Genomic DNA, 13,091 nt, shown 5'->3' with positions numbered 1-13,091 from the left:
AACGACTCATCGTTCGAGTACGCATGAGGAGGTACCAGAATAACGAGATGTTTTGGCATTATGGAAACTCGATAGCACACTGAAAAACGACTCAAGTCGAATGAAAAACACTCGTCACCTTTATAGCTTTCGAATGTTGATCGAGAGTTATTTCTTGCTGAAAGTTTTTAATTATATTTGTTATTATTTCTCTACGGGAAGAGAATAAATGTTTTATTATTGTCTCTTGAGGAAAAGAATGTCTACTTTTATAGTTTCCAGACAATATGCAATCTCTAATTATTCCGAAATCCGCGTAAAAACGACTTCAACTAAAATCGTTTTTTTGAAGTTTTCACGTACTTTTTGACGATTTCGATAAATCGCGTGAAAAATATATGAGGAAAATTTGCGTATAAAAGTGTATATTCCAAAGTATACGTAAAAATAGATAAGTTAAATATAAAAACGCACATGAGATGACCCAAGTGCATTTAACTAAAACACATGGAAACATCAAAGTAATTTATTATTGAATTCTTCTTTAGCTTTAAATTATTCAGCTCAAAATTGGATCTGTGGCATACACTCGATTAAACATAAAACTTATAATTTGTGTCGTAACAATATCTCAATTTACAAAACATGACGTATCGGCATAATGTTTTAATCGGTTGCAACTGCTCAATAAATAATATTGCTTTTTAAAGTCATTGAGCACAATTTGCTTGTTTATAAATTAATTGCCAATTCATGCCCTGAAGGATGCCTTTCCAACAGGCAACATGCTGCACGCAGATGAAATTACTCTTATTCTCTCTGTTTACTCACATTCGCCATGCGCTGAAGGTTGTCTCTCCAGCGGGCGGCATACTAAACACGGAGACAACTATCACTTATTCTCTCTGTTTACATTTCGTTTGACAGAACATACTCGATTGAACTAGTACAGCACCATTCGAAATCTTGTACTACGACTGAATGAAGTCGAACGAAATACATAATGCCGCATTTTTTTCGAAACGAATCCAAAAACTTACGAATCGAGTGATTCGATTCGAGATGCACAATGTCACCCCAGGGTGAAAGTGTCTTGGAATATTTTTTGCAAATGCGAGAAATCGGGGCAAAGGCCAATTTAGATATAATTTCAATTATCACATACACAATAAATGGAATTAATGACAATGGTCCAGATAAGACTATATTATATGGTTCTAAGTCAATCGATGAATTTAGAGAAAAACTTAGAGTTTATCAAGGGATGAAAGATAGTAAATATAGTAGAGATGGAAGCTTTTATACTCCAGAGCGAAGATTTCCACTGGAAGGCCAATTGGCTTCAATAATAGTAATTTCATGGGAAGGTCAAATGACCCTCCTAGAGCCGTGAATTGTTATAACTGTGGTAGAGATGGAGAAGAGAATTCTAGAGAATGTCCGACGAAGTTTGGTAATAGAAATGTCAATATATGTAATTCTAATTCTGTTGTCTCAAGGGGGACTTATATGACAATTTTGGTTGGGACCATTCCTCTCCAGGCATTTTTTGATTCTGGATCTGACGTTTCTTTATTAAGAGAAGGCTGGATAAACAGGTTGCAGTTGACGATGAACCATAATGATAAAAAACGTTTAATGACGTTGAAAGGAGCCATATGGACTCTAGGACCTAGGTAGTGTAGGTCTGGATATAGATGTGGAAGGCGTCTCATTAAAACTTACTTTTGATATTCTGAAGGATGAAGATCTGCCGCATGACATTTTGTTGGGAAGAAATCTGTTGACGTTTGGCGATGTTAGTGTAACAGCCGATGGAGCCAAATTCACTCCAAAAGAAGAACACTTTGCCTTGAGAATCAGGACGGGTGAAATACGCGATAGAGTTCAAGAACTAATTGAAACCTATTCCCCACAGAAAGTAATGGATACCCGGGTAACGCTGAAAAAAGCTGTAAAAAACGATTCACCGATCCAACAACTGCCTCGTCGTTTAGCTCCTTTGGAGAAGCAGATAGTACAGGAACAAATTGAAAGTTGGTTGAGAGACGGAATTATCCGACCAAGCACATCGGAGTTTAGTAGTCCTATTGTTTTAGCTCATAAAAAAGATGGGTCAAGACGGCGTTGATTATCGTAGACTTAATAAGATTATCGTACGCGATCATTTCCCGATCCCTTTAATCGAGGATATAATTTACGACTTACATTCAGCTCAGGTGTTCTCAACACTGGATTTGGAGAATGGATTTTTTTCATGTACCGGTTGAAGAAGAGAGCGTAAAGTATACGTCTTACGTCTACGGAATTAATTTACAAAAATGTTGTAGTGATTTACATCGATGACATTCTAATTCCTGCTAAAATTGAGGAAGAAGCTTTGGAAAAATTAGTCAAGGTATTGGAAGTTGCACGAAGTCATGGTCTAAATATAAAATGGAAGAAATGCCAGTTTTTGAAACGAAAAATCAAAAGGGTTATGTACAAGACACAACCGCCCAACGTAAACTACGTAAGACAGTTTGTTCATTGAGGATTGTAGTGCCATCATACATGAATATTTTTAGAAAATTCATTTGATTACTTATGTCACTGGTTTCGAACAAAACTAGCGTATCTTAAGATATGAAAATTGTTGGATACGACAATTGTTTAAAAAAATTACTATGAAAACCCAAATTTATTCCTCAGTGGTAATGATGCCTTTCTTGGATCCGAATTGCCTACATTTGGGTTTTGAAGCATTTGATGAAATATTTCAATAGAAATATTTTCCGTTTGCAACTACACTGGTGGAAATAAGTATAAAGACAAGCTCGGTTTCCATACAAAATGGCCATATTGGGAAGTCAATATCTCGATTCTTAGCAATTCGATTGGGCTGATTTTTTGCCAACAAGCCTAAAATGACTTGAATTTTTATTCAATGATAGTTACATTTATGCATATATTCTGGTTATACGCGTTTCTGTTGGAAATAATTATAAAGACAGTTCCGTTGTATGGGGCTCCATATAAAAAAGTGGTGTCTTTATAATTATTTCCAGATTTTGAGGTCAAAATCAACAAAGATGTATACAATTTACTCAAAGATCGAAAGTTCACGTTAAAAACAGGTGCCTAGTAAAATTTCAGCCAAATCGAATCGCTACGAATCGAGATATCGATCCTCAATCATGATGAAAATGTATGAAAAACATGCTTGTCTTTATACTTATTTCCGGCGGTATATTATTATTCAGAAACATTCCAATCATAGGCATATCTTGTTTTTCGTGCATCACTAGAAATCATAAAATGTCAATCATGTACCAAAACCCAATTAATTTGGTGGTGATGCGCGCGAGTAGTAAACGTTGCGGACGGGAAAAGAGGGTGTGTGTGTTATTACAATCTAACTCCCACTGTCTGGCAGTGTCACCGGTGTTGGTAAAATCTCAAAATCTCAAATCTCATCGGCGATTCAAACCATGCGTGAGTCAAATCCCATCAGAATCATGGCCCAGAGATTTGCTCATGATTCGAATCACAATTTGCATCATTGCATGATATTTACGTGTTTTTCATTGTTGAATGCATTGAATTAACTGTTTTTCTTCTAAAACAATGGCTAATAATTGCATATATAAACAAAACATATGCCTCGATTGCGTTTTGACGCTTTTTAAAACGAAATCATTTTTCGGTTTGTGAACGAAGCGATGCGATTCTGGCCGAGAAACTCAAGCGCGATGCTCCCCCTACAGAATCGCAGGTGAGTTAGCTCGTGCATTAAACCTCGATGATTCAGATTTGAGTATGATTCTACCAGCACTGAGTGTCACTATGGATAAAATATGCGTGCAACCATTTTATTAATATCATTGCAAGACTTTTGAATCAGGGATCAAGAAGGTGATAACTCTATTGTAACTCATATAGTCCGTTTCAAGAACGTATGCATTCCGAAGCTTTTGTCGTGTACAATAAGTACCGCTTGATTCATTCCTGTAATAACACTTCCTGAATCAATGTTAAATCCTTCTGATTCAGGCGCGCATTTAATTGGACAAACTATTATTAGGCCGATATAAATATCTTTTAAAATAAGCCCCCCTCCCCCCCTTCGGATTGTTTTGCTTAAAAATAACAATTTGAGGGGCAACAAAAAAAAAATCAGGCAAATTTTGAGAATTTTCAAAACATTCTTTAACAAATCCGAGGAGTTTTTTTCAATTTTTTTAACATTTTTATATTTATTTTTTACTAGCAGACCCGACGAACTTTATTTCGTCTAAAATTGATTTATTCTCTGATTAGTTCTCGAGTTATGCAGAAATTTTTGGTTCATTTGTATGGAGCCCTCTCTTCCTCCACACGCCAGATTTGGTTCCATTTGCTTGATCTCGAGTTATGATGAAATTGGTGTTTCATTTGTATAGGAGCCAGGTTTCAAAGAGGAGAGGGATCTCGAACCATTTTAAGAACCTTTCCCGGCCCAAAGACCTCTGCATTCAAATTTTCACGCCGCTCGATTCAGTAGAAGAAGAAGAAGATTACCCCCTCCCACTTGACTTTGCGGAGAGTCGGAGGCCAGTAGACCTTGACCTTGCGTAGACCATAATCTTCTTCTATATAATAAAAATGAGTTGAGATTTTCTTCCTGACGATTTAACTCGCGAACGGGTTGACCGATTTGCAAGATTTTTTCCTTGATCGATTCGTTTTGGGATCCGCAAGGTTTGTATATATAAAAAGTTGGTAGATTTGACGGGGAAATGTAAAAAAAAACATTAGAATACAATTTTAGGTCATCTGTTGTGGAAAACAAAACAAACGCACGAAATTTGATCTAGAGTGCGGTGCTGCAAATAGTTCATTGTGACATTTTCAACATCCGGATAAAGCTGCATTTGTTTCGCTAGTTTTTATATGTATGTGTAACGGCCTTATTAGTTTTCAGTTTGCAAAAAAATGCTCGTTTTTAAATATAAACATGGTTATGCACTTACATTGCGATGATTGCATTACTAGCAAGGGCATTGGCATTGATATCAATTGATCGTCTCATGCCTGCACAAACATGCCCCTATCTGCATCACTTTTTATACACCATGCACTACATTACGCATTTTCGTTACATTCGTCACTGGTCCGGCTCCATTGTTCTACTTTTTGTGCGAAACACCGCACAAAAAGCAAAGTCCAAAAGCCAACCGCACTGAACGGCGACGACCGAAACGTGACTCTTGCGGGCAAGAAAATAGGGTGCTGTCAAAATGATCCGATACCCTATTTTAACGTCCTAACCCAAAGTTTCAATATAATTGGCAAATTGGTAGAGAATTTACGCGTAGATTGATATATAAATCTCAAAAATCCATCGGAAGATAAAGACGCTATTAAAGTTCAAAATCTTACATGATTTCGTGACGGTCTCGAGTTTGGAAATTTTCATTTGTCCCCCTGTATCCGAGTTTTCCCCTTAGACGTAGTTTACGTCAAAATTCAACATTTGGGTTATGAGATTGGAAATGGGGAAATTCGCCCAACATCCGAAAAACGGAAGCTGTTTCAAAATTTCCAGAACCGACTAACTATAAACAGGTACAAGAATTTTTGGGATTAACTGGGTATTTTAGAAAGTTTATTGAAGGATACTCCAGTATTGCTAAGCCACTAACCGATCTGCTGCGTAAAGACGCCTTGTTCGAATTTGAGCCAGGCCAACGTTCGGCCATGCAAGAACTGAAATCAGCATTACACTTAAGCTCTATCATCCCAACGCTATTACTGAGCTTCATACGGATGCCAGTAGAATTGGAGTTCTATATAAATATGTTGGTGGAGGAAAGCTTCTAGTAATACCAAGTTCAATGCAGAATGCAATTATCAGAAATGTTCATGAACAAGGCCACTTCGGAGTGAAGAAAATGAGTGAACTTTTGAATAGAGAATACTGGATTGATAGTTTGTTGCCTAAATTGGAAAAAAATGTAAGAACCGCGTGCCATGCATTTTGGCAAGTCGGAAGGCGGGTAAGAAGGAAGGATTCCTTAATCCTATCCCAAAAAATGAAGTACCCTTATCTACGTACCATGTTGACCATTTAGGACCGCTTACAGCATCCAACAAACAGTATAGGTATATTTTTACTGTTATTGATGCATTTAGCAAATTTGTTTGGATACATCCAATTAAATCTGCTGCTGATGAAGTTTTAAAGAAGCTAGAGTTGCAAAGAATAGTGTTTGGGAATCCAAAAAGAATTATTTCTGATAGAGGGGCTGCATTTACATCAACAGCATTTAAAAGTTACTGTGAGAAAGAAGAAATTGAGCATTTACAAATTACCACTGGGGTACCGCGCGGCAATGGCCAAGTCGAGAGAATTCATGGAGTAATCGTACCAGCTTTAGCAAAACTCTCAATTGATAAGTCCGAGAACTGGTATCGTCATGTGGGTAACCTTCAAAGATTTTTAAATAATATCCTTCAGCGAAGTATAGCAAGGACGCCTTTCGAATTGTTGTTCGGTACAAAAATGAGAGCTCCAAAGGATATAAAATTAGCGGAAGTAATTAAGCAAGAATGGATTGAGTTGTTCGAGGAATCTCGTGATGATATTACAGAGTAGGCAAGGGTCAACATACAAGAGCCTCATCATCATGATGAAACATCAATTTGACTCAAATAGGAAAGATGCTGAAAATTATGAAGTTGGCGACATAGTAGCAATTAGTCGAACTCAATTTGGCACACATTTAAAAATTGCGAGGAAATTTCTTGGACCATATCGCGTTACCAAGAAAAATCGGAATGATAGATACAACGTTGAAAAAATCGGGAACGAAGAAGGACCTAACCGAACATCAACCTGCGCAGAATTAATGAAGCGGATCGTACCAAACGAAGATGAAGACGTGGATGACATCGAAGACCAGGACGAGAGTAGACAAGATACAGGAGGAGCGGATGAGCATGTGGCACCATCCGGGCTGGATGGTGGTCAGGATGGCCGAAATGTTGAAATTATTTCTTAATCATCCCTAAATGAAGTAAAAGCTCTCACTGTTGTTCGCTGGCACAGGTGAGTCTTCGTTCAAGGGACAGTGATCAACAGTGAGAGCTACTGAGCAGTTGTGCGGCGCGCGATATTTCCCTGAATATAATTATTGAAGTTATTTGCAGTGTTTTCGATTTCGCGATATCCGAAGTTATCGTCCGTAACGCGTATCCCCTTTTAGAGAATTACAGTGCAGTGGTTCAGATAATTACCACATACATAGTACCAACGAACTTCATAGAATTTCTAATATTGAAACAATGCAACTAAAGTTCAATAAAATGATTTACAATTTTAGACAAAAAACGTTGCAGTTTTCTATTGCAACGATTAACTCCTTGTACCCTTAGTATAAATTAGGTTTTAAAAAGTTTATAAAGTTTTATAAAGTATAAAGTTTAGTTTAAGTTCACAACATTGTGAATCCTACATGTTTCAATTCAAACAGAGAAAAAAGGTGAGGTGAATTAATAAAAACTAAAAATGTATCATAGCAAATAAAGATGATAGTATTAAGAAAACACGGAACACCTAGTCTAAGAGATGAATGCATGTATTAGATAATTAGCAAATAAAAGTGGATTAAAAAACAGGCCTTCCAGAATGCTGAAAAAGTAGCATTTTCTAGAAGTTACAAATTGATAGTTTCAATTAATCTGTTTCGAACAAGGCCTGTGTTATGTCATATTGTTTAATCGTTGAAAGGATTTTAAATATGACTATCACTGTATTCCACTGTAGCCAGTTGAGATATATCAGCTTCCACACTGATATTCTTCCCTCCCCCTTCATACGGGAGCTTGGCAGAAGGAAGGTCGTGTGATATGTGCCATCACAAATATTGCCCTCCGCTCGCTTTCAAATCGACTTCTATAAAAACATTCTTCATGCCTGCCGTATCCTAACGGAACTATCAATTCTATACTTTCGCCTCTAATGCTATCATGAACATGTACGTCCAAGTTTGGAAGATGATATTAGCATTTCCATATCACTGTATTCCTATTTTTCGCCAAAGGTCTGAAGGTCTGAAGGTCAGTTATATACAATTTATTTAAAATTATTGAGAAAGTTGAAACTTTAAGATTTTTAATCAATATATTTAAATGCGATGAGTTTAATAATATTGCTTCGCACACCACTGACTGGTAAAAAAAATACCTTGACAAGAGTTCCTCACTTACATACAGTAAAAAACACTCGTTTTTGTCCACTTCTTCGCTCCCATTTGAAGTAATTCGACCCGGTTTCCTCGAGCACATACCACGGAATCTTGTCGCGGTTTTAGATTCAAATTATTTATTACGTCCACTTTTTAAATCGATGATATGTTTCCAACTCCCTATGCAGCAGAAAGGGGAGTTGCAGCAGTTATTACATGTTGCACTCGACTGTATTGGCTGAATCAAGTCGAGACAGGAGAACACATGTTACTAAATCATTACACTCGCCAAACGCGCTTGGATCGGTTGGAATCAATCGCAATTAGTATGCACAATTCACCTAATAACCACCGATGCAATATTTCATCCTAGTTTAACATACTAAACACTTCGCCACACTAAAAGCCTTTTTCCGCACAGTATCTTCTTCTTCCCCCGAGCTAGACACGCAATTTGCATACACTTATTATCATAAGCAGCTTCCAATGCTGCATAGATTAATTATTTGCCAACCGTCGTCGTTGCGTCTTCGGAATATCCTTACGACGAATTTCTTCAACTGTTCATTGAAGACACTGAAGGTACCGTTCTTTTACCGCAACACGCGCACACGTCCGTTCGCTTGGCCGGTCCAATCCTTACTGGGGGGACGCCAACATCTAATCCAAAGCAAACGGCCCAGCCAGGCAGAGTGTGTATAAACAAAACCCAACAGCACGCGCGCTATCTCGTTGCCGCCGTCAATTCGCACGTTATTCGCGAATGGCTTGCGAAAATTGTGTTGCGACGTCGAGCACGCCGCGACGTTATCTTCTGCGAACGACCGACCGGCGCACAGTGATTTCGCGATGGCAAAAACCCAAAAAAAAAATTTTTCTGGTGTCACAATTATTTCATATTTTTCGACTTCTATAATACTTCGAGAATCATCAGAAAAAATTTCAAAAATATTGGATGAAAAATGAGATTACCAGGATCTTTCTAAGTTAAGCTGTTTTGATGTGTTTTTTCTTGTCCCATAGAAAATATATGGAAATTAATAATAAAATTCAATTTGATTTTTAACTAGGAAGGAAAGGGCTAAAATGGTCGTTCACTATATCATTTTGTAGCATTTTTTGCCTAGTTTTAGGATATCACATTGACGATTTGCGCAAATCTGCGCCCGGTCATTGGATTCGATGTTTAGCCGTTTCTATAACTAAGTTTTACTGAAATGTTCTCATTTGACACCAGAATCTATTTTCCGTTAGAAGTGATGTGGTATACAAACTCAAATACAATTCGACTCAGCTCGAGTAGTTGAAACGGTCTGATCGTGTGTTTTTGGCACATACCCGTGTTTGTAAATGTGTATTTCTGTATGTGGGGGTGCACTAAAAGGTATATGTAGTGAAAAATAGCCTGTTTTCGAGCAGTTATGTTGAACCAATCTCGATACAATCACTTTTATTAGAATGTGAACAACAAGTAAGGCTCGGCCACCAATACTTCAATAAGGTGAATGTAAACAGGTTCTGCGTGATGTGCCTGAATAAGTTTTTCATAGGAATGTACAAATAAGCATTTATTCTATAAAACGTGTTAAAAATATTTGTTTGTGCAACTAGATGCAAAAAGATGAATTTTTCAGCACGAGTTGTATGTTTATACTACGAGTTGTACTATATACTACTATAAATACTACGAGTGCTGAAAAAATCGAGTTTTGCAACGTGTTACAAACGCTATTTTTTCAATAACGAAAAATGGGCTTTAATATGATAAACCTGTACCAAATTTATACAGTCAAATTTACTTCATAAGATGATTCTTGCCAATAAATCATATTTCTGTAGAACAATTGGGTTCTATTTTATCTTCCCAATTTGCATAGCTCGACAAACAGCGAAGCAATAAATGAATTGTCCTTGGAAAAAATTTGACGTCATGTTTATCAAACTATTTCATTTATAACGCGACGCAGAGAATACACTATTTGAACACATACCCAATCTTATGCAGCAAAATGTAGTCATGTAACTACTTGTTCTGATGTTGCATTTTCATTATTCATTCATAATGGATTTTATGCAACTGATCTGTGACTCGTGTGGAAAACAATTTGATGCCGAAAAATTTTATTGATTTTCTCATGATATGGGAAATTTGGCTATATGGATACTATCCGCGTAAAGTTGAAAGAATCGATTATGCTCTTGTGATAAGTTTTTACCCAAATCAGCTAAAATTTTCGGAGGTCATCCAGAACATGAGTCACAATGGAATGGGCGTTGTGAATGACAGTACGGGTCATTCTCTAGAATTACACTGGATTTTGTTTTTACACGATTTACACTTTCTTAATTTTTCGCCCATCCTAAATGCTTAACGCATATTAATTACCATGTGATTTTTCTTTGAATTATTTAGGATTTTTTGAAACATGTTGCAAAGCTTTTGGTGGCAAATTGAAGTCACACGAACAAAAATACGAGCGAAAAAAAATCGTGTAAAAACAAAATCCTGTGTACTTCAAAAATCTGTTTTTTTTTCGATAGAATATTTTTTCAAAAGTGTTCGGCTCAAATTACGAAAACGAAAACGAAATTTTATCATATTTATGTTTTCGATTCGTTTACCTTTTTAAAACACCAACGAGCAAGTATAAACCAAAGGATTTCTAAGGAATGAGGGCCCGGAGAACAAGCGAATCTCTCAAAACTCTCTAGATTTTCTCTAAAAACCTGGTTTTAGTCACTACTCACACCAATAAAAGATTTACCCGAAATTTGGAAATTCTCATAATTATCATTACTTTTTCACAAAGGTTTCTGCTAATTTTGACCTCCAGTCCGTCGGTCGTCGGTCGCACGGTCACAAAAATAGTATTGTCATCCACCAAAACCATCAAGAGTAAGCTCTTATCGACTGAAAGAAGAACATTCATCAATTGTATAAACTCGTCTTATGACAAGATTCATCAATTTGTTTGGACAGGTAATGTGTATCTCAACAAAATTGAGGCTATTATGTTTCTGTCGCCTAATAAAAGAGAGCTTGCCGAACCTTCTGTGATGTGAATGAATTTAATGGTTAAATAACCATATTGAAATATTCTCGAAAATTTCTAAAAAAACGTTTTGCGCCCTTAAGGGTTGAATGCAAGTGGTCCACATTAATATCAATGTAATGCACTGAAAAGTTGTGAAACAGAATGTTACATTCTTAACTGAAATTACGTTTATTTGTTTAATATTTCAATTATTTCTGAAAATGTTTATATAAAACTTGGTGGTGCTATTTTTATTTGATTTTTATATGATAATTTAATTCAGAACTGTTATTGCTCTGAGAAAATTTTATTCAAACATTCTATTAAGTTACGGAATGGCTTTCCAAGGAATGCCCAAAGGGTAACTTTGCCGAACACCGTTTGACCGAATAGTTGAAATTAGTTTCTTTATTAAGTGAAGCGAGAAGTGAATAGTGAACATGAGAACTTAGAAGTCATGATGTGAGTGATTTGTTTGAAGTAAGTAATGGAGAAAGAGATATGGAAAGTGAGACGCAAGTGGTGAGACGTGAGTTGTGATAGTTTAGAAATGAGAAGTAAAAGAGTGTAGTGAGGAAAACAGCAGAAGGGGTGAGAAGTGAGATGATAATTGGAAAGTGAGAAGCGTAATGTCTAGAAGTGAAGGAAGAAGGAGGATAAGAGAAGAAAGAAGAAAGAAGGGAGAATGAAGAAGGGAGAAGGAAGAAGATAGAAGAAAGAGGAAAAAGGAAGTAAGATAATGGCAGAAGGGAGGAGAAATAAGGAAAAAATATGAAAGAAAATGCAAGAAGGAAAAGAAAGGTGAAGGAAGGAAAATTGAAGAAAGGTAGAGGAAGAAGAAATAAGCTAGAAGAAATAAGAAAGAAAGATGAAGGAAGTATATGATGGAAGTGAAGAACAAGGAAGCGGTAGGAAAATGAAAAAAGAAGGAAGGAAAAAAGGAGGGAAAAAGAAGGAAGTAAGAAAAAAGAAGAAGGATAAAGAAAGAAGGAAGATGAAAAAAATAAGAAGGAAAAAAAAGAAGTTGGAAAAAGAAAAAAAGGTAAAGGAGAAAGAAAAAAGGGAGGAGGAAGAAGGAGAAGAAGGAAGGAAGAAGGAATAAGAAACAGAGAAAGAGATAGAAGGAATAAGGAAGAAGAATAATAAGGAAAAATATCACAATTTTTAATTCTTCTCTTTTCCTCCTCACTTCGCACTTCTCACTCTTCACTTTTCTTTTTTCACTTCTCACTTCTCACTTGTCACTTCACTTCTCACTTCCAATTATGAGATGTGAAAATGTCTCATTCCTCCTTTTACACTTTATGTCGGACATTATGTCTGTAATTTATACGCAAACATATTACAGAACACTCTAGAATTGCATGAACTTCCGCTGGGAATAGGGATGGCCAACTTCCCATGGGAATCGATATGTCTATCCTAGGGCCAGTAACTCCTGCTCCCACTTGGTTGTTCAGTTTTGAACCGCCTGTATAAAACGTAATTGATGCTGAGCGAAGTTTCGGTCCTCCATTTAACCATGTATTGCGCCCAGGATCAATTACTTTGAACAGTCGATTGAAATTGTACTTTTCTCCATTCAGTCTTCATTGTTTAGTACTAGGGAGTTTATACTGAAGTTTTTTAGAATGCTAAGATGACCCTAAAGGTCACCCCCTAAGAGGTTTTTGGATCTTCTGTTCCTTAAAGCACTCTTTTCAGCTTCTAATTGTACAATTTGATGCAGAGGAAGCATGCACAGTAAAGCATTTATTACACTTGATGGTGTACTGCTCATTGCACCTGTAATTGAGATGGTCGCTAATCGTTGAAGTTTTTTGATCTGAGCAACTTACTTGAGCTTACTGAGCGAAGGATGTAATGCCAA

The 13,091-nt window shown here is 36.6% G+C and overlaps 1 protein-coding gene across 3 annotated transcripts in view; it reads right to left on the bottom strand.

Moving 5' to 3' along the window:
• Positions 1-8,926, bottom strand: part of LOC134224981 (uncharacterized) — a 123,826-nt gene extending 114,900 nt beyond the window's left edge. The window contains exon 1 of one of the 3 annotated variants that reach the window (XM_062704696.1): positions 8,773-8,926. The gene's annotated coding sequence lies outside the window, so the exon portion shown is untranslated. Of the gene's footprint in view, positions 1-8,648 lie in introns of all 3 variants that reach the window. The other 2 variants (XM_062704695.1, XM_062704694.1) reach the window with 2 other exon arrangements.
• Between the last annotated feature and the right edge of the window lie 4,165 nt (positions 8,927-13,091).

This window comes from Armigeres subalbatus, chromosome 3 (genome assembly GCF_024139115.2).
Source record: "Armigeres subalbatus isolate Guangzhou_Male chromosome 3, GZ_Asu_2, whole genome shotgun sequence".
Taxonomy (NCBI): Eukaryota; Metazoa; Arthropoda; class Insecta; order Diptera; family Culicidae; genus Armigeres; species Armigeres subalbatus.
The sequence above is the reverse complement of the archived record's forward strand: the minus strand, read 5'-3'. Positions and strand labels throughout refer to the sequence as shown.